The following is a 21543-nucleotide window of genomic DNA, read 5'->3' as shown; positions in this document are numbered from 1 at the left end:
AAGAGGACATGTTTTGCCACACCAAAATTTGGTGAAACATTTGAAAGATGCATAACTGAAATAACTGAATACATTATTTTCATGTTAGAAATATTGACAAAGTCAAACATACAAGAAACAAAATGCATAAAATACTTGGGCAGATATATTTGTATATTTCTATATGAAACATAGATAGAAACTTGGAAGTCTTCTCTTTAGTTGGAATTCCTCTCAACAGCCCGTTGCAAGGGAAGGAGAGATGCCCCCGGCTAGGCTTGTTCCCAGCTCTCGCATCCACACATGAAAGCATTCAAAGAGGATATACAGACAAAGGAGAGCAATAACATACAATTTATTTATAGACAAAGAGAAAGTACACAAGCAGCAGTGTAGGCAACCTCAGGAGAAAATTAGCATTTTAATTTACAAGATTCTGAGTTGTCCTTTTGTAGAATGAAAGCAGTAACTGAAACACGCCCTGCTTGGATGTTCTCAGGAGGCAGAGTTTGAGAAGAGGCTGCAGCAGATGTGGTGATATCTAGGAGTTTCATGGTATCTGGTGCATGTGTGGTTGTAGAGCACATCTTGGAATCCAGGAAGCGTAATGATGTTTGGTGCATGATGGGAAGTGAGGCTCATATGCATGATGGGGAGTGGGTGTGCTAAGCCTGCCACATGTTAACTTGTCTGGAAGGCAGTGGATTTTGGGCAGTGTAGTCCTCAGCTCTTCCCCACTACCTCCCTGACTACATCAATACCAATCGGCAACTGTAGAGTAATTTCTCATTACAAAACAATATGAGCTTTTCTCTCTCTGTCTCTCTCTCTCTCACTGTCTAAATCTGCCCTTCAAAAATAAATAAATGGACAAACAAACAAATAAAACAATATGAGCTGTGTTAGTGAGTTTTGGGTACCAAAATGACTGAAATAGGGATACTTGGATATCTGGTAAAGTGCTATTTGGGGTGCATCTGAGAAGGTGTCTCCAAAGGAGGTTGATGTCTGAGTGAATCAAATGGAAGGGGACATGGCTAGAACTAAGTTAAGGAAAAAGTTTTCGCTGTCTTCTGGATCTAGGACATTTTTCCTCCTGCCCTTGGACATTAGAATTCCAGGGTCTCTGATACTTGGACTCCAGAACTGGACCAGCAATGGCTGTCCCTATTCGCAGGCCCTTGGGCCCATATGGAGAGAACACTAATGACTCCCTTGGCTCTGAGTATTTGAGACTTGGAACAAGTCTGACTTATGACTTAATTTGTTCTGTGGCTTGCAGATAGCCTACCATGAAAATTTCAATCGCCTTAATCAAAGGAATGAATTTCCCTCATAAATTCCCTCTCATCAATCTATCAATCTATCCATTTATCTTCGTAACTATCTCATCTATCCATCCATTCATCCAAGCATCTCTCTTTCTATCTATCAAATTTTCTATCTATCGATTCACTCTATTTGACCTGTCTCTTTGTAAAACACTCACCAACATTGTTTAAATATAACTTATTAAAGATAGTGGTAATTTCAAATTTATTAACCATAAAATGAAAAGTTGGTGGTTACAGGCAATTTTATAGAAATAATGAAAAATTATATATAAAAAACAGTTTTCCAAGAAGTAAATTCTTTGTTAAAGTCAGTTTTCTTTGAAATATGAGTGACATGGTGTCACTCCCCCTCTTCACGGAGGAACGACACAGGACCCTGCGCTGTTCTTTTGTCTGCTCGGCCCTTCCCGGGTTTGCTGCTGGTCCTTCCCGGGTTGGCTGCAGATCCTCCCACCTCCGTGGAAGGGCGGCTCCCCCTGCCACTTTCCCCACTTTCGCGGGGGAGCGGCACACCGCCTGCCGGCTCTCTCAGGGGCTGCTCAGGTGTTCCTTCAGATAGATGTTCCTGGTGCATGTTGTCTTTCTCCTCCTTTATAGTCCTCTTCCACCAATCCCAACTCTGCTACCCACACGCCGAGCACGCTGCTCTCCTCCAATCAGGAGCAGCTCCTGTAGTTTATTGGTCGAACTGGAGGCAGCTGCGTAGAAGCTGTTTACTCCTCTCCCAGTGCCATATTGTGGGAGAGTAGATGCATAGAATAAGTCTTAATTCCATTAACAGTCTAGTTTGAGTTGCTCCCCACACATGGTGTTTAAAATTTATGTGCAAAGAAATGATTGACTTATGTAACTATGAATAAAGCATAATTACTCTGATATTATTTTTTTAGGAAATTAATTTTAATATTGGTCCTAAGTATATACCATTTCAAGAAATATTTTACATTTTTAAAAATATATATTTATAGCCGGCGCCGTGGCTCACTAGGCTAATCCTCCGCCTTGCGGCACTGGCACACCAGGTTCTAGTCTCAGTTGGGGCGCCGGATTCTGTCCCGGTTGCCCCTCTTCCAGGCCAGCTCTCTGCTGTGGCCAGGGAGTGCAGTGGAGGATGGCCCAAGAACTTGGGCCCTGCACCCCATGGGAGACCAGGATAAGTACCTGGCTCCTGCCATCAGATCAGTGCGGTGCGTTGGCCGCAGTGTGCCGTCCGCGGCGGCCATTGGAGGGTGAACCAATGGCAAAGGAAGACCTTTCTCTCTGTCTCTCCCTCTCACTGTCCACTATGTCTGTCAAAATATATATATATATATTTATAAAATTTTAGTATATAGGTTAATCTATTTAAAATGTTTTAATTAATACCCTAAACTCATACAACATTAGCTACTTTAACATTCTCATTAATAAAAGACTACATATTTAAGAGGCAGAGAAAGAGAGGAAAAAAGAGACATACAAAAGGAATGAATTCCTCTCAACTTGTTGACTCCAGATTCTCACAATGGCACCCAGCTGACAGTGAGTAACTTGTTCCAGGTCTTCCACATGGGTGACAAAAATCCACCTATTAGAACTGTGACTCTGTCTGTCAGAGTCTGCAATTACAAGGAAGTTGGAATCAGGTGCTACAACCAAGTACCTAAACTAAGTGCTCAAATGTGGGACATGGTATCCTAAACTGAATTAACTGCTATGCTAATCACGAGGCTCATTTGCTTAACTGTTTATTATATAAGATATATTTTATGTATTCTAAATATATTTTTTATTTCTATACATATTAAGATGTATACAGAAAAAAATATGAATTTAATTGTTAAAGGTAATGTGCTCCACAGAGATATCTATGAGTGGAAATGCTTGGTTGATTTATTTTGTACTTCAGACTTGATTAAGTGTGTCATTTTGGGACAGAAAAAGTATGGCCTTGAGACAGAGTTGAGGTTTTTCAGTCAGCATTCTCAGTCATGACTAAAATCAGGAGAGAGATGAGAATTCACAGCGTACATTTGTAAAGTTTTACTGTAAAAATGATACAATGCAAATATTGGGCAAATACTTAACCATTTGGTAGAGAATAAAAGTTGTTTTCAGAACATTAAGAACAAGACTGAGGTAGATGAGATAAACCCAAAGACAATACGAATATTCTTGGAAGGTTGTAATCATATTCTGACCATCAGTGCTGTAATCTGTAATCTCACTGCTAAGTGTGCTCATCAGGTGAACATAAATTATTTCTTGAAAGAGTAGATGAATCTTTAGGAAGACACACTTGCAAGGTCTTTCCTTAAATATCATATGCACTTTTAGGCACATTATTTCTTTTTTATCTTTTGCCTAGTATGAGTGTGTACTTGTGCATGTATATGTGTGTATAAACAAGTACATTTGTGCCTAGCTATTTATTTTTCTAACATATATCATCTTTAAACAAAAAGAGAAAGACAGGGACAAAGAGAGAAAGCTCAAAAGTTTTACTTGATTGCTTTCAATTGTTAGCCACAGTAGATTTTAATTATTCATTGCATGGTTGGACCAAAGATAACAGCATATGATCATTGTTAGGGAAATTATCAGTTGGTAAAAACAGAGCACAATTAACAGAAGCTACTCTAATTGAGCTTTGTTGTTCAGCTTTTGTAGACACCCCTGAGTGTAACACTTACCTAGATGTCAATGATAGCAGGTACATTAATTTTTCCCTATAGAAGAGACTAGTAAATGATTTATTTTTTAAAAATAGCTTATGGGACTACTATTGTGGCACAATAGATTCAGTCATTGCCTTCAATGTCTGCATTCCATATTGAAGTTCTGGTTCAAGTCTCAGCTGCTCTGTTTCCAATCAAGATTCCTGTTAATGTGCCTGGAAGAGGAGTAAATGGTGGCCCAATTACTTAGGCCCCTGCCACCCATATGAGAGACCTGAATGGACAGGTTTCAGCCTGTCCAAATACCAGTCCCAGCTGTTACAGTCATTTGGGGAGTGATTCAGTAGATGGAAGATAGCTTTCTCTTTGTTTCTCCATCTCCCTCTCTCTCTCTCTTCCTCTCTCTTTCTCTCTCTCTCTCTGTCATTTTGACTTTCAAGAAAATAAATAAATGTATTTTTTTAAAATCATAAAATATACTTAATTTAAAAAAACACAAATATTTTTCTCTACTGTTTTTTGAAGTACGTTGAGTTTAATGATTTGTAGACAAAACAATAAATATAACAAGTGCAGTTTTCCTTGAAACATGTCTATAATTATAGAACAAACATCTAAGCAAGAAATATATTTTTAATTATTTGAATTAGCAAGATAAATTTGAATGAATCAAGTTACCTAAATTTCCCTCCTTAATAAGTAAATCTATCGCATAAACTCTTTACTTCCAAAATGCAGTGACTTTGTTCCTAAAATGAAAAGCACTGCCAGATACCATCACTTGATTGACCGCACTAATATGAGGATTCTCTCAAATCCTCAACTAAGCCCTAATCGTCTCAGAGACACTGTAATCCTATTTCCCTTCTGCCTCTTTCCCTAACTTCTTATACATTTGGTCAATAATATACAGTTGAAATTATCCCTCTCTCCTAGGATCATGTTACTTACTCAATTCATTAAAATTTTAAAACTAACAAGGTACTATGTCCTATTGAAATTCTAGTATTACTTAATGGGCTTGAAGTAAGCACTAATGAAGTTATTTATCTTTTGTATGAAACTGAGTTTACCTTTCAATTTTTCATTTAATTTTCTTCTTAGAAATTTCTGGAACACATTATTTTCTCTGCAAAATAGGTTTGGCCCAAGTCTATTTCCCAAGGATGATACACTCGATTAGACAAGTTTTGAAAAATATTTTCCTAAGAATTTCCCTTCTCTGATTTCAAACTTGAACTATGCAGTGGCTTATTTTTACATGAAATCACAGTTAGTACTTTTGGGAGGTAGGGAAACACAAGATAGACCATAGCTGGGGAATTCAGAAGTACATTGTCTACCTTCTTCATTTGGGGATATATAAATATATGTATATACACACACATGCATGCAAACATGATTTAGATTTTCCCCACTTGAGTTGTCTTTCTTGTCTGTTTTTGAAACTTTCCAGGACTAGAAGAACGAAATAGGCAATTATATTGTATTGTTTTTTGTTAAAAGCTTGTCATATCGTTTTCAGCCATGGAGGCTTTTGTTCAAATAATACATGCTCAGAAAATAAATTCTATATCCACAGACTTTGTGAAAATGAATTAAATAGCTTAAATGATTCTATTGTAGTTGGGTGGTTACTGAAAAGCTACAATTATTTCAATGTTGTACTCTCTATATTATTGATTACCTTTTCAATTTTATAGCACTCAATATATCAGAGACTAGTTTGACTTCTCCAAGGCTGCTGATTAATTTATATTAGACATTCTGTGGACTCTTACTCTTCTAAAATTAAACAATGAGTCAGGTTAATCCATTAGTAGGTGAAACTAAAAAAAATGGCCTTTCTTCTTTTTAATTTTACTGCGGATTCTTTCAAAGTAAGTCTTTTCAAAACAGTATCAATGGTTTCTAGTCATTATTTGATCTTACAATTAAAGATGTAATGTTTCACAAAAATCTTGCAATAGTTACATGAAATAGAGAAAAATAATTGTACTTAATTTATTTTTCAAATGATAAACCTGGCAGAGATAAAACCTTTTGTGTGATATTTCAGTTCTGTCTGTAGGCAATTACTAAGACTTTACCCAGCGGGCCTTGCAGATAAGCTGCCCTTCATCTACCACTTGTGTGTCCATCAAGTGCATGGCAGCCTCAAAAGGGAGCACAATGCAGGCCTGCAGACTTCCTGGCTGATCATCTTGCTGCAGAATTGCATACCTAGCTGGCACCTTCATCCTTACCTCCTTTATCCAACATCTTTTGTCAAGGTCCTCTCATGACTCTCTGCCAACATCTGCTTAATTTCCAGAAACTTTTTCCCAACCCCATTGTTTTCCTTTCCTATCTCTTCCCGCTTGCCATCCTCCACCCCGATGTCCACAAAACTGCTGAATCCTCCTCCTCCCATCCCCTCCCCCAAGACTTTCACAAGAGAGATGACTTCCAACTCTGTATTGAACAAGTTGACCCTCTGGTTCCATGGGTGGAAATGTATTAGGTTGGTGGTGCTGGTGTTCCCTCTGGTTTTAGATTCTCCTTTCACCATCACAGGTAATTGAAGGAATGAACTCTTTCAGTGCTGATGACGTGATGGGAGAGAGTGATAGGAGGGAGTGATGACTGAAGGCTTAACTCTTTCAGTGTTGGCTTGTTGATGTCTTCTAAAGAGGCTCAAATAATCTGTAATGCAAAACATGGATTAGAATTGCAATATGCGGCATGCACCTTGGCTCACTTGGTTAATCCTCCACCTGCAGCGCCAGCATCACATATGGGTGTTGGTTCTAGTTCCAGTTGCTTCTCTTCCAGTCTAGCTCTTTGCTGTGGCCCGGGAGGGCAGTGGAAGATAGCCCAGGTGCTTGGGCCCCTGCACCCGCATGGGAGACCAGGAGGAAGCACCTGGCTCCTGGCTTCGGATCGGCACAGCTCCAGTCATAGCGGCCATTTGGGAAGTGAACCAACAGAAGGAAGACCTTTCTCTCTGACTCTCTCTCACTGTCTATAACTCTGCCTGTCAAATAAATTTTAAAAAAATGCAATATGAGGAGCAGAGATTATGATAGAAACCAGAATGCTTTCCATGAAGGAAGGATTTAAAGGATCTATGGTAAAAAAGGGAAGTGCAAGTGAACTCCACTCGTTTTTTATCAGGGATTGTGATGGAGGATAAATTGACTTCCATAGTATATTGGTCCAGCCTAGATCACCTTAGGCAATACTATGTTGCTAGGAAAGAGTTGGTTTATACAATCTTCAGGAGGATCCTTATCAGCAATTAGCTTTCCTTCTGTACATCAATACCTTCACATAGTAGTCACCATGCACTAGATGGGGTTTGGTCACACAATGGAGTCACAGATGTCAACTTCTTTTCACACTGTTCTGATCAGCTACTCTGATACCTCTTGGCCCAGGTCTCTGAGCTCCAGACTCAGATATATAAAGTATGAGTTCCAAATGCCTGGTGGAGACCTTAGACAAGAGTGATTAAAACAACATGGATACAGAAGCAGAGAGAAAGGTCTTCCATCTAGTAGTTCACTACCCAAATAGGCCAAAACAGCCAGAGCTGGTCCAATCTGAAGCTAGAAGCCAGGAATTTATTTAGGGTCTCCCACATGGGTGCAAGGGCCCACGGACTTGGCTCATTTTCTACCACTTTCCCAGGCCATAGCAGAAAGCTGGATTCAAAGTGGAGCAACCAGGACTCGAACTGGTGCCCACCTAGGATGTCAGCACTGCAGGAGACGGCCATACCTGCTAAGCCACAGTGTCAGCCCCTTGGATATTTCTTAAAGGAAGTAAATTTGCTGATTATTCTCAAACTTCTTCATTTACCACTATTAATATAGCACCTCTATAAGACTTCCATTAAAACACGGGGTAATAATTCTGACCTCTAATCCATGACAACTGCTAGTCAAAGCACAACAGACTATCAGATACTATGAGAATTTCTTCAGCATCACACCCCTTCCCCAGCCCATATCCCACACATAAATTCAAAAGTCATGGTTTTCTATTTCTTCACATGGAAAACATACCAAATACCTTGAGGAAAAGACCCTTTGTCTTTCCTTATACTGCATTTCAAATCCATGCACTTCACCTAAGTTATCTATTTCACTTCTCTTTGCTTGATGTCAAAATCTTTCTCTTTTCCTTTAGCACAAAGAAAGTAGCTGATTTGCCAGTGAGGACTCATTTAAGGTCATGGTGTACACTGCTATGCCCCCAGGCCAAACTTTGTCATGTAAAAATAAACATTATTATTGATTTCTGGCTCTTCTGAAGATCTGTAATAACATTTAAGCCCAAACAAAATATAGAGAAATCTCATGGGATCAGTCACTCACTTACTCATGCTTTACAAATGTCCAGAGCATGAAAGAGCTTATGTAGTCTGGAATATAACAGGAATTTTTCTGCCTTGGAACATTCCATGTCCTAAGTCCAGACATAGTACTTCTTTATACCTTTTTTTAACACTTGCATTTTCCTAAAGATATGAGGTTGAGGAAGGTATCATATCTCATTAATATAATTTTCTGAATTTCAACTTGGATTCTTTTATCACTATTTTTTGGGGAATGAGGAATAAATGACTTTACTTCTGTCAAATATTGAAGCCTACCACATGTCTACTCTTAGCCCACTTCAGACACTTAGATCATTATAATGTTGTTTAAGGGCCTCCTTTTCTGAATTGATTGTAATTCCCAGTGCTATAAATATTCATTTTGTGCATGTGTGACAATAACATTTGACTTCAAAAGAATATATGTCAAACGTGGCACCTTAAGTCTCAAGTAATATATATGAGACATAAAAAGCAAATGAAGATCTATGCCTGATTCCTAAACCCAAACTTAATGAGATGTAAACAAATCATATATTGCAACTCTTCATATGGGAAATGTGAAGTGTAGAGATATCAACACTGTTATGTATCCAGATTATGGGTACTGTTAGTTACATTTTATGATGTAACTTATGCTCTCTTTAAGTAATACCAATTTTCTCTGAGGGTTGGAAAAAATACAAAAACTTTTCTCGAGTAAAACATTTTGAATGGTACTCAATAAACTTTAAACATTCAGAATTCAGGATGAGGTCTATGCAATGGGAAAAATCTTTAAGCTCAAATCTCTTTAACACCTTTTTTTCAAATCCAGTACTTTCTACCTGGTTTGATAAAATAATTTCTTATCATAAAATATAGTTCATGAGCTACCATAGGTCAAAAGTACTATTTTGAAATTGTTTTAGAAATGACTGTAATTTTGTGAGAGCACTGTGTATGATTGGCTAGCCTGGAAAATCTAGAGGTAGGTGTTTTCCTGGCTCCATCATTTACTATACAACTATAATATAATAACAATGCTTACCACAGAAAAGCATAAACGAAAGGTTGGAAAAGTTGACCTAATGTTCCCTTCCTCACATGGTTCCTTCATCATTACAAACTCATCCTTTATATCTGTGTATACTCCTTTCCCTCAAGTCTATTTCTTTCAAGTCTATTATTTCATTTCAGCATATCTGTTCTACTTGTTTCATGATTAGTATTTGCTGGCTTGCCTGATAAAACTTTTCCATTTTTTAACATTTTCTACAAATTTGTATGTTATGTGCATATTTTTAAACATCATATAGTTAAATCTTGCTTTTAATTTGGATATGAAACCACAAGTTTTGTGTTTAATGTTATTTATTTATTTGAGAGATAGGGAGATGAGAGAGAGAGAGAGACAGAATCTTCCATGGCTGATTCATTCCCAATATGCTCTAACAGTGAAGAAGGGACCAGGCCAAAGCCATGGAATAGGAACACACTCCAGGTATCCCATGTTGGTGACAAAGACTCAAGTACTTGAGTTGCCATCACCTCTAAGGGTGTACATTAATCAGAATCTGGGTAAGAAACAAAGCTGGGATACAAGTCATTCACATGTATATGGAATGTTTGCATTCCAAGTTAACTCTTTATTTTTAAAAAAATTTATTTTATTTATTTTAAAGGTGGGGGAGAGAGATAGAGACAGAGAGAAAGAGAAAAAAAATATTCCATCCACTGGTTCCATCCACTGGTTCACTCCCCAGATGGCCTCAACTGCAGGACTGAGCCAGGTTAAACCAGCAGCAAGGAGCTCTTCTGGGACTCCAATGTGGGTGGCAGAAGCCCAGGAACTTGGACCATTCTGCTGCTTTCCCAAGTACATAGGACAGAGCTGGGTCAGAAGCGGAGCAGCCCTGTGGGATGCCAGCATCTCAGGCAGTGGCTTGGTTTGCTACACCACAAAACCAGCTCCCAATCCAAGTGGATTCTTAGTCCACTGCAACCCAAACTCCACTGCCAAACCAATGCTCTCTATCCTCTAAGTTGCTTTAACTCTGACTTTGGTCATTTCTGGTAGAGGCAGAACAGAAACCAGCTGTGTGACTCTACAAAGGGAATTGAGTCTGTCACTTTGTTGCGGGGAGAACAAAGTAGTCATTCAGATCCAAGCAGTTCCCCAGGCTGGAGCTGAGTCGTGGGGTGTCTGTGGAATTCACCTTCAGTGAAAGCTGCCAGGAGCAGGGGTATGGCAGCTGCTTCCTACACTGACATGGGATGATATGACCTCTATGCTGGCTGCATAGATGCAGGTTTGGCTGGCCGCTTGGCCATCCATGGCAGTCTGCTGTACTCTTTCATTACTGTCCCACAGAGCCTTTCTTTGTTCTATCACTTCTCCATGAGAAATTTCTATCAGTCAGTCCCCTGGGAAAGTGGCCTTTCTTTTGTTTTTCTGTTATTTTTCTGTGACTGACGCTGATGTAGACTCTCATGATTAAGCTATCCTGGATTGCCCCACTGGCCTTTAGCTACACTTTGTCTTTTATAATGTCTATCTTAATACTGTATAGTTATATCATTCATATGGGCACTGCTTGATGTCCCAGTTGTTCCACTTCTGATCCAGACCCCTGTTAATGTGCCTGGTGAAGCAATGGAAGATGGCCCAAGTACTTGGGCTCCTATACCCACATGAGAGACCAAGATGAAGCTTATGGTTCCTGATTTTGTCTTGGCCCAGCCCTGTCTGTTGTGGCCATTAGAGAGTGAATCAGTGGATGGAAGATTTTTATTCCTCTGTCTTTCCTTGTCTCTCTGGAACTCTACCTTTCAAATAAATAAATAAATTCTTAAAATAATAATAAAATGCTAGAAATTTGGAATTTACTACAATGCCAGCATCCCATATGGGAGCAGGTTAGAGTCCCAGCTGCTCTACTTCCAATCCAGCTTTCTGCTATGGCCTGGGAAAGCAGTGGAAGATGGTTTAAATGCCTGGGCCCCTACCACCCACGTGGGAGATCTGGATGGAGTTCCATGCTCCTGACTTCACTCCCGGTTAAGCAGGTTGTTGTGGCCATTTTGTGTATGAACCAACAGGTGGGAGAATTGTCTCTGTCTTTCCCTCTGTCTATGTAACTTTACCTTTCAAATAAATAAAATAAATTTTAAAATTGATGGATTTTTAACTGCTTTAAAGGGAGAGATAAAGAGTGAGACAGACCAAGAGCCACACACACCAACAAATCTTTCATCTGCTGGTTCAATCCCCAAATGCCTGCAACAGCCTGATAGGGCCAAGACCAAAGCCTAGAACTTCAGATGGGTCACACAGGTGCGTAACAGTTGAGCCATCATCAACTGCATCTAATATTGCGACGGCAGGAAATTAGAGCAAAGAGAAGCCTGGACTCAGACAAGGACTCTGATATGGGATGTGATTTCCCAAGTGAGTGCTCAAATCTCGGAATTGTAATAAACTTGGCCCTATATCCATCTTTAAGGCCTCTTCTCTTTACTACATGTTGCATATTCTTTCCTTATCTTTGATAAAAAGTTTTCTCTTTAAGAGAAACTATTTGAAGATATTTTTGGTGCACTATAGAATTTGCTTTGCTGGGAACTTGCTCTATTTCTATACACAGAAATAAGATACTCTCCCATTAGCATAGCTACTGGATGGCATACATGCCAGCATTTTGATTGAAATACTATTCCTTACACTCTTAAGAAATCATTGCCCAGTAAAATACAAATAACTGAGTATATTTAGAGACACAAGTAGCAAACTGTGTCAAGAGATATACAATTCCCCCAAAAGATTCTAGACTATAGAATCTTTATGTACTTGTATTCACAGTGCTGTGGAATTAAGTTATTTTGGTTGGCTGAAAAAAGTCAAATTCACCAGGGCTTTAATTGGGAAGAAGTAGTAAATATCCAAAATAGTAACAGTAATGAAACATATTCTGTTATGTATTTGTGGACTATGTTGTAGATTTTAAAGATCTTTTACATGCAGCATACAATCTAAGTATATTTGGGAAGAGTTACATTGCAGGATGAATTATCATCACTTTATTATTTTTACTGCTATTACCAAATTCTTATCTTTGCTTCTAATCTCATTTGCAAATAAAGGAGATTTTATAAAACAAAACAATGGACTGGCTTTTCTGTAATAAACCTACAATTACACAATTTAGATAAGCAAAATTATACTGGACACTTTTATGGCAGAATACAATTTGCTACAGTAGTATTTTCATTTTCACTCGTAAAATAAACAAAACACTGGTGTATCACACTAAGCAATTATCCAGGGATCAAAGTAAATAATGCATTCAAGTTAGAACATTGGTCATTCAGCAACACGTAAATTAAGAATTCATCTGTGAAAAGAAAGCCTTGGGTGTGATGTAGTCTGAAAAGTATGATTCCCTAGGGAAGCAGGTCAAGCTAATTTCCCTTAAAATGTAAGAACAGACAGAAAGTAAATGCAATTATTCAATGTAAGGGAAAAATTAGAAAAACTGTGCTAAAAATTGAGGAAAAAGTCTGTTTTTTTTTAGTCTTTTTTTTTTTTTTTTTTACAGGCAGAGTAGACAGTGAGAGAGAGAGAGACAGAGAGAAAGGTCTTCCTTTGCCGCTGGTTCACCCTCCAATGCCCACCACGGCCGGTGCACTGCGGCCAGCGCACCACGCGGTCCAAAGGCAGGAGCCAGGTGCTTCTCCTGGTCTCCCATGGGGTACAGGGCCCAAGCACCTGGGCCATCCTCCACTGCACTCCCTGGCCACAGCAGAGAGCTGGCCGGGAAGAGGGGCAACCGGGACAGAATCCGGCACCCCAACTGGGACTAGAACCCGGTGTGCCAGTGCCACAAGGTGGAGGATTAGCCTAGTGAGCCGCAGCGCTGGCCAAAAGTCTGTTTTATTAAGTGTTTATTAAATACACAGAATTAGAAAGAAAGTGTGTAAAATGATAAATTTATATTTAATTATATAATAAGCTTATTTTGAAATCTTTTTGAGGTCATAAATCCATTGTGTTTTTATTTTTACATTTTTAAATATTTATACACGCACCTTGATAAAAACTAGATTATTGTAAGTTGTGAAATGGATAAATGTTAAGTGCATCTAGCAAACTATTTTGTACAGAGACAGTCAGTTAAAATGAATTTTACAATCAGATTTCTACTTAGGGTTAATTTCCTGTAATTTTTGTCCTATAATGTCCATAACTTACCTCTCTTTCTTCTGTTTACATTTTCAGTCATTGTAACAAATGTGTAAGCACTTTTTCTTATCCCTTATAAATTTACCAACATTTTACTTAGTTGTCTCTGTATTAATTGGCTATATGCTTATGATTTCTAAGACTTCCAGATGTATAAAAATATCTCTATGAAACTACATGTATTATAAAATTGGGAAACATAGAAATACGTGTAAGCATACTTTTAAAACCCTATTTCAAATCCTACAAACATCATTTGAAGACTGTTAAAAATAACATATTAAATATGGGTTCCTCTAACTTTCTTTCCTTTCTTGTTTGGATCAAAAGATGAAGATTAGAATGTTTAATTTTTTGATTTTTAACTTTAAATTATTTTTATAAATTCAGTGTGCTTATTGATACACTTTTAAGTACATAATGATATTTCCTTCCTCTCTTCCTCCCCTTCTTCATTTCTACCCTCCTTCCTTTTCTCTCTTTTTTTTTTCTTTTTGAGATAATATATTTTAAATGTGCATTATAGTAAAAATGGCTTAATACTTCTGCCAAATACGAAGTTTAGCAAGTAAATAGCAAAAATATCCTGATTTAGTGGGAATATAGTCAACAGCTATAAATAACAACAATGGAAACATGAAAATATTTTTGAGTACATGAAGGGAGTGCCTACAATCTGGATGATAAGAACCAATTCAGTGTCATTTTTTTTCACAAGACTGCTGTAATGATTGCTAGCAAAATTGTTTTAAATATTATGATTTATTTTGCATAATAGAAAAAAGCTTCCACATCATTATGACATGTCTTTTTGGCAGCTATCAGAAATTTAGATGAAATGGATACATATACTTAATGTAGGTATATGAATTACATCAATGCAACAAGCTGTAAAGATCTTAGGAAAAATCTGACTTTAAATATAATTGCAGATAAGAACACAGAGATGGAGACATTCATTTTTCAGGCTGTAAATCAAATGTAAGGTTCAAGTTGGAGCTCATATCTTGTAAACCCATTTGTCTGTATCCTTAGCTGAACACTGCGTATAGGGAGTCCCCTTGGTTTTCAGAACTGAGTATTTGATACAGGGAAATCATGCCACCATAAAAACTTCACATAATAAATGTGAAATACCAGAACCTGCCTTTCTCAACAGTGAAGTTGAGTATACAGAAATACAAATGAGTATGAAGCTCATGATTGAAATTTGACTTTAGCTATGCTTGACTCTATGGCAGCGATATGCACAATACTGCACATGGATTCACTCCAAGCTCATTTTGTAAATAAAGTTTTGTTGAAGACAGCCATGTCTGCTTCTTACATGTTGTTTCTGGTGTTTTTTATGATAGCTTTAGACTTCAGCAGTTACAACAGACTTTACAGCTTGTGCAGACACAAATATTTAATATCTGTCTTTTCAGAGAGTCTTTGTAGACCTAACAGGTCAGGAACTATTCTATTTAGTGTTCACCCTATGTAATTAACTCTAGACTTAGCATTAGAAGAATCAATAAGTATACTAATATAACAAAATGGGAACCACATTTGGGTTAAATATCAAATTTTTCACCTGATATTTTTCCAGATGAATAAAATACAACTATTTTTATCAGTTCGATCTAAAAATAGTAGTGCATTACAAATCCATATTGCATTGATTCTTTATGTTAAAATTTGAAAATTCTCAGAGTCTATAGTATATAGCCACCTTAGTCATTAATAGGGTTAAGCAGTAGAAAGAAAACACAGACAAGCTTATGAACTGGTCAGAATTTAGGAGACAGCTCCTTGGAGTCCTTTCTCAGTTACTGAAGTTGGAAGGAAATAGATGAATTTTTTTAAAAAACCAACTTACTGCTTTCTCTCAGTTGAACATGAAGCATAAAGTTAGTGGCTTCCTCCAAACGGCAAGGGAAAATATATAAAAGGATTTTTCCCCAAAGTTATTCAATGATCCAGAGATGAGAAGCCACAACTGCAAGTTTGCCAGTGCCACAAGAGGCTTTCAACTCTAAACTATAATTCAGAGTGACGTAAAGCATCTAGTCATTCAGACCTTGGAGATAAGCCAACTATAATTTAAGCAGTAAAACACAGAATGGTGTATAACTTTATATAATTTTCAAAGCACTCCATAATCCCTTTGGATAGCTTTAACATGTCTTTTAGTTTGGGAAAATTTTTTTAATTTTTAAAAATAGATTGTTCATTTTACAAAATAGTGTGTACTTTTCAAAGAAAGGCTATTTTTTTGTAAATGTCTATCCATGAACAGGGTAGTCTCTGTTAATTTCCCCTTTATTGCTTTATTGCTCTCAGCTCTTGATTTTGACCAGACATGAAGTCTTTTCTTTGGAAATGAATAGAGTCAATGTCAGCAATATCTATACTAGCTCTTCTGAAAGCAGGTTATGGAAACAATAAGGTATTTATAGTGCTTTATAAATATAAATTTTATATTTATGTAAAGCACTATAGTGTTGATTGTAGGAAATTTATTACACATAACATGGGAGATTATCTGCCTTGCTCAGTAAATTCTCTACAAATGTTGTAAAGATCTAGCATAGATATACATTGGCAATAGGTTGAGAGTCAAAAAATAAAGTGAGGAATAATTATTTACTATTTTCCTCCTTTACTTTACAATTAGCATCATTGTTCTCGGCATTAGCTCATTACAGCATCTATATCCAAATATTTGGCACAGCGTGTTCCTCTCATTGAAACATAAAGTGGAAATATCTGGGTTGCTCTTTTTTTTGTGATCTACATGATCTGCAAATAGAAAAGCTGCTTACAGAAATCTAAAGACTTCCTTACTATTGAAATTCTATTTGCTGGCCGTACTTATATTGCTTTCTTTCCAATTTAAGAGAGAAAACAAAATTACACTTCAAACTAGATATTTTTCGTGTTTATCGATATTTTTCTAATTTAATTCAATTAATATTGTTTCTCTAAAATTAACTTTTATTTAATAAATATAAATTTCCAAAATACAACTTTTTAATTACAGTGGCTTTTCCCCCATAACCTCCCTCCCACCCACAACCATCCCATCTCCCACTCCCTCTCTCATCCCATTCTTTATCATGATTCATTTTCAATTATCTTTATATACAGAAGATCAACTTAGTATATATTAAGTAAAGATTTCAACAGACTGCACCCACAAGGACACACAAAGTATAGAGTACTGTTTGAGTAGTAGTTTTACCGTTAATTTATGTATTGATGAATCAATACATAAAAATTATACATATTTGTTAGAAACAATGTGATGCTTACACACATGTATACATTGTGTAATTCTCAAATCAGGGTGAACTAACCTATTTCCTCAAATATTTATCACCTCTTTGTAGTGTAAACATTCAAAATTCTTTATTGTAGATTTTTATACAAAAACATATAGTGGATTATCATCATCTATAGTGATCTTACACTGCAATAGGACACTCACCTCCCTACTCTCCCAAGCCCCAGGTGACTACCATTCTATTCTCAAGTTCTATGAAGCTTTCTTCAGTTATACAGGAGTGAAATAACGTAGCACTAATTTTTTACCTTGAATTATTTCATTTAACATGCCATTCGATTTCAAAGAATGTATTGCAATTGATAGGATTTCATTTTTTGACTGAATATTATTCACTTGTATATGTATATCACATTTTTCCCATTATTCATCAATGAATGGACATTTAAGTTGTTTTGATCTTTGGACTATCATGAATAATGCTGCAATAAACAAAAGTTCAGATATCTCTCCAACAGAATTATTTAATTTTCTGTGGATATTTTGTTAATAGTGTGAGTGCTGGATCTTAGTGTAGTTGAGTAGTTCTATCTTTAATTCAATTCTTGAAGAAACTCCATACTATTTTTCACAATGGCTGTACTCATATACATTTCCATCAACAGTGCTCAAAGATTCCCTTTTCTCTACACTCACACCAACAATAATTTTTGTCTTTTTTATTTTAGCTAAGCTAATTGGACTGAAGTCATATCTCTTTACAACTTTGATTTTCATTCCCCTAATTTTTAGTGATATTGAACATTTCTTCCTGTACCAATTAACTATATGTTTGTATTTTAAAAGTGTTTCTTTAAACCTACTGCCAATTTTTAATTCAATGTTTTGTTTATTATGTTATTAAATAGTTTGAGTTCCTTACATGTGAGTATCAAGCCATTTTCAGATTTATATATTGCAAATACTTTTTCCTACTTTATTATGCTGTGTCTGCACTCGGCTTATTGTTTTCTTTGCTGTGCCGACACTTAGTTGGAAGAAATCCCATCTGTCTATTTTCATTTTTGTTTCTGTACTTTTGTGATGTGATCCAAGGAGGGAAGGAAAGAAGGGACTAGTATTATGTTCTGAGAATTACATCTACAAATCACATTGAATCAGTTAAAAACTTTAAACATTAAAATTAAATACTCTTAAAAAGGATTAAATATAAAATGTCCTAGCTTTTTGACTTTGATTTTACTATTAGAAGTAATAGACACCTTAAGTATAGCTCTAGGTGTTTTTTCATAATTTTTGTCTGTATTATTCTCAACTTTAGTTCTGGTCTACCCTAATTATCCTCTTGCAATTCTGTCTCATTTACTAGCAAAGCTGACTCAGAGTATACAGTTTATGAGAGAATAATTAGGCAAGTCTACACCTGAATCATATTTTGGAATTGAAGCATTTATTTTCCATTTCTAAATTTAGCTCAGACACAGATATGCTGAAAAGAGGAGAACCATGATTGATTTCAGAATTGGTTTTGAATCCAAAAGCATGGGTCCACATCATCTCCCATCTTTCTTTCTCTCGATGTGAAAATCCCCCTTAATCTAAAATAGCTCTTCAATTAATACGTGCATAAAGAAAACAGGCACATATTTATATTTTAAGTCAGCTGTACTACTTATTTTTAGACATCTATGCTTGCTCCTGTCATCAACTATGCAAAACTTACTCATCAGAATGATGTAATTTCACAAATTTTTAATCCTTACAGTCACATGAATATAAAGAAAAAAGGAGCTTCAAGTTAAAATCTGATGCTCATTTTCTCCGCCTGAAAAATTAGGAGCACATCTAAATGATCCTTCAGTTTTTCTGTGATGTCCTCTAGCAAGGCCCGTGCCACAAATCAATGCCAGGGACAGAGGTTGGCTCCAACTATTGTACTAAGCAGTAACAACCAAATTTTTTCCCATTCTTCTGAAAGGCATATTTGCCTGTGCTAATATTCTAAAATATTTCACCTGTGTTTTCTCTGAGTAGCTTCAGAATCTCAGGAGCTACATTTAGGTCGGTAACTCATTTTGAGTAAATTTTTCTACATGGTGAGAGATAAGCATGGAGCTTCAAATTTTTTACAGGTGGATATTCAATTTTCCCTGCATTGTTTATAGAAAAGACTTCCATTTCTCCAGTGCTGCATGCGGATTTTGTATCCTGACACTTTGCTGAAGCTGTTTGTTACTTCTAGCAGTTTGGTGCTAACAGTGACAATTTGATTTCCTCCTTTCTAATACTGATGTCCTTTATCTTTTTTCTTTCCGAATTGCTCTCATAATGTGTCTCGTTCCAGATCTTACAGAGAAAGCCTTCAACTTTACTACATTCAGTGTACATGTCAGCAGTTGGCTTATTTTATAAGGCCTTTAAAACTTCTAGTCATATTCCTTCTACACTCAATTTGTTAAGAGATTTTATCCTAAAGGGATATTGTACTTTATCAAATTCCTTTTCTCCATTGAAATGATCGCGCGGCCTTTGCCCTTTATCCTATTGCTGTGACTCATGCTACTCAATTTGAATATGTTGAACCATGCTGGCAGGCCTGGATGAACGCCACTTGATCATGGTATTTAATCTTTTTGTTCTTCTGTTGGATTTGGTTTACTAGTGTTTTGCTAAGGACTTTTGCTTCTGTATTCATGAAGGATATTGACCAGAGTTTTCTTTTTTGTTGCTGTTATACCTTTGATTCTAGTTTAAATTTTTGGGTCCTTGTCTGATTCTGGTTTCAGAGTAATAGTGACCTTGTAGAATGAGTTTGGAAGAATTCTCACTTTTTTATTTTTTGTAATAATATAAAAATAATTAGTATTAGTTCTCCTTTAAATGTTTCACCATCTGAACTTGGACTATTCTTTGATTGAAGACATTAAATACCTAATTAAATCTCATTACTCATTATTGATCTCTTTAGGTATTCTATTTAATACATTATTTTAATGGCAAATTATCCAGGACAAATCAATCACTCATACTATCAGATAGCTTTTCATTTAGTGGATATCTTCCAAATAATTACTTTGTTCTTATACCCTTGATTTAGATAAAAATTAATATCCATTTGAGAATGACAAAATTTTAAGTCAATTTTTCAGACTCCTTGATATGAACAAAGAATTGTTCTTGCTATAATATGAGATTAACATAATTTTAAAACCCCACATTCTCTTCTGAAATGATTTGCGAGTGCTATAGGAAAATAAATTAATTCCTTAATTTAGTCATAACTAAAATTCCATTTTACAATATTGTTTTTGTCTTACCCAAAGGCTTTTAATTAAGAAATAGACATTATTTGTTACAGAAAAATATGAGAACATCATGAATATTTCTTCCTCTAGGAAAATTTCCCTTCGATTGGAGAGATATTTTAATTAAGTTATTTGAGGTGTACTCAGGATGAGAGAGAGACAGAGACAGAGAAGGTTATCTCATACATTGCTTTGTTTCCTAAATACCCACGAGGACCAGAATGCCCTCACGTCGCAGGGTCTGCAATAACAGGAAGCTGGAGTCAAGAGGCAGAGATTTGGGTCAAACTTAGGTATTCACACAAGATGTGGGCATGCTAACTGGAATCTTAGCTGCTAGGACAAATTCCTGCTATAGGAGAGGTTTCTGTGATGACCTCGTGAGCTGCTTGTAGATGTGACTTACAATTTCAGAAGCAAATTCATTATATTAAAACACTTTATAAAAGCTACTGAGATGGAAGTACTAAGGCAAGATAATAGTCATGAAAAAAATCATCTATATGCCATGTGTTTCTACATATCAAATCTTGAATTAGTATTTCTATTATTGCTTTCTCTATTCTATTTAAAAAGCATTTTCTGAAGTCTAATATACACAAAACAGGACTAAATGCCATAAGATCCTGATCATTGTAAGAATGCTGTGTGTGGCCAGCTCTGTGACACAGCTGGCTAATTACCTGGACTGAAGCACCGGCATCTCATATGGGTGCCAGCTTGAGACCTGGCTGCTCCACTTCTGATCCAGCTCTCTGCTGTGGCCTGGGAAGGCAGTGGAGGATGGCTCAAGTGCTTGGGCCCTGCACCCACATGGGAGACCCGGAAGACGCTCCTAGCTCCTGCCTTCAGATCGGCGCAGCTCCGGCCATTGCCACCAATTGGGGAGTGAACCAGCGGATGGAAGACCTCTCTCTCTCTCTCTCTCTCTCTCTCTCTCTGCCTCTCCTCTCTCTGTGTAATACTGACTTTCAAATAAATTAATTAATTTAAAAAAAGAATCCTGTAATGCTATGAATATGTTACTTTGTTAATAAGACATTGTAGAGCAATTTCTTTCATGTTTCCTATCATCAGTTTGAAAAATACTACTTCTAGTGATATGTAGAACTTAGCAGTGCTATCAAAATTTATATTATTCTTTCATTTGAATGTTTACTGAATAATAAATACTCTTCTTAAAATGGATAGTTCATAGCATTTTTAAAGACAAAACTCTGAAGAACAAACATAGAACCCAATTGTCCTTTTATATCTTCTAACATCTTCTGTTTGGAGAAATTTTTTTCTGATATATTTAATCTTAATTACTTTTTACATTAAATTCAATACGAAGCCCAGCATAGTTAAGAAACAAATGATTTCAAATAGTGACTGATTTTGTAAATTTGGTTTCATAATTTTTGACAGCTAAAC

At 36.4% G+C, this 21543-nt stretch overlaps 1 long non-coding RNA gene across 2 annotated transcripts in view; it reads right to left on the bottom strand.

Annotated features, from left to right (window-relative positions):
• Positions 1 to 5960: 5960 nt before the first annotated feature.
• Positions 5961 to 21543, bottom strand: part of LOC127483304 (uncharacterized) — a 34367-nt gene continuing 18784 nt past the window's right edge. For both annotated transcript variants that reach the window (XR_011378463.1, XR_011378462.1), the window contains one exon: positions 5961 to 6655. This is a non-coding gene — a long non-coding RNA (uncharacterized lncRNA). The remainder of the gene's footprint in view (positions 6656 to 21543) is intronic.

Source organism: Oryctolagus cuniculus, chromosome 8 (assembly GCF_964237555.1).
Source record: "Oryctolagus cuniculus chromosome 8, mOryCun1.1, whole genome shotgun sequence".
Lineage (NCBI taxonomy): Eukaryota > Metazoa > Chordata > Mammalia > Lagomorpha > Leporidae > Oryctolagus > Oryctolagus cuniculus.
Note: the sequence above shows the minus strand (reverse complement) of the source record. Positions and strands in the feature narration are given on the sequence as shown.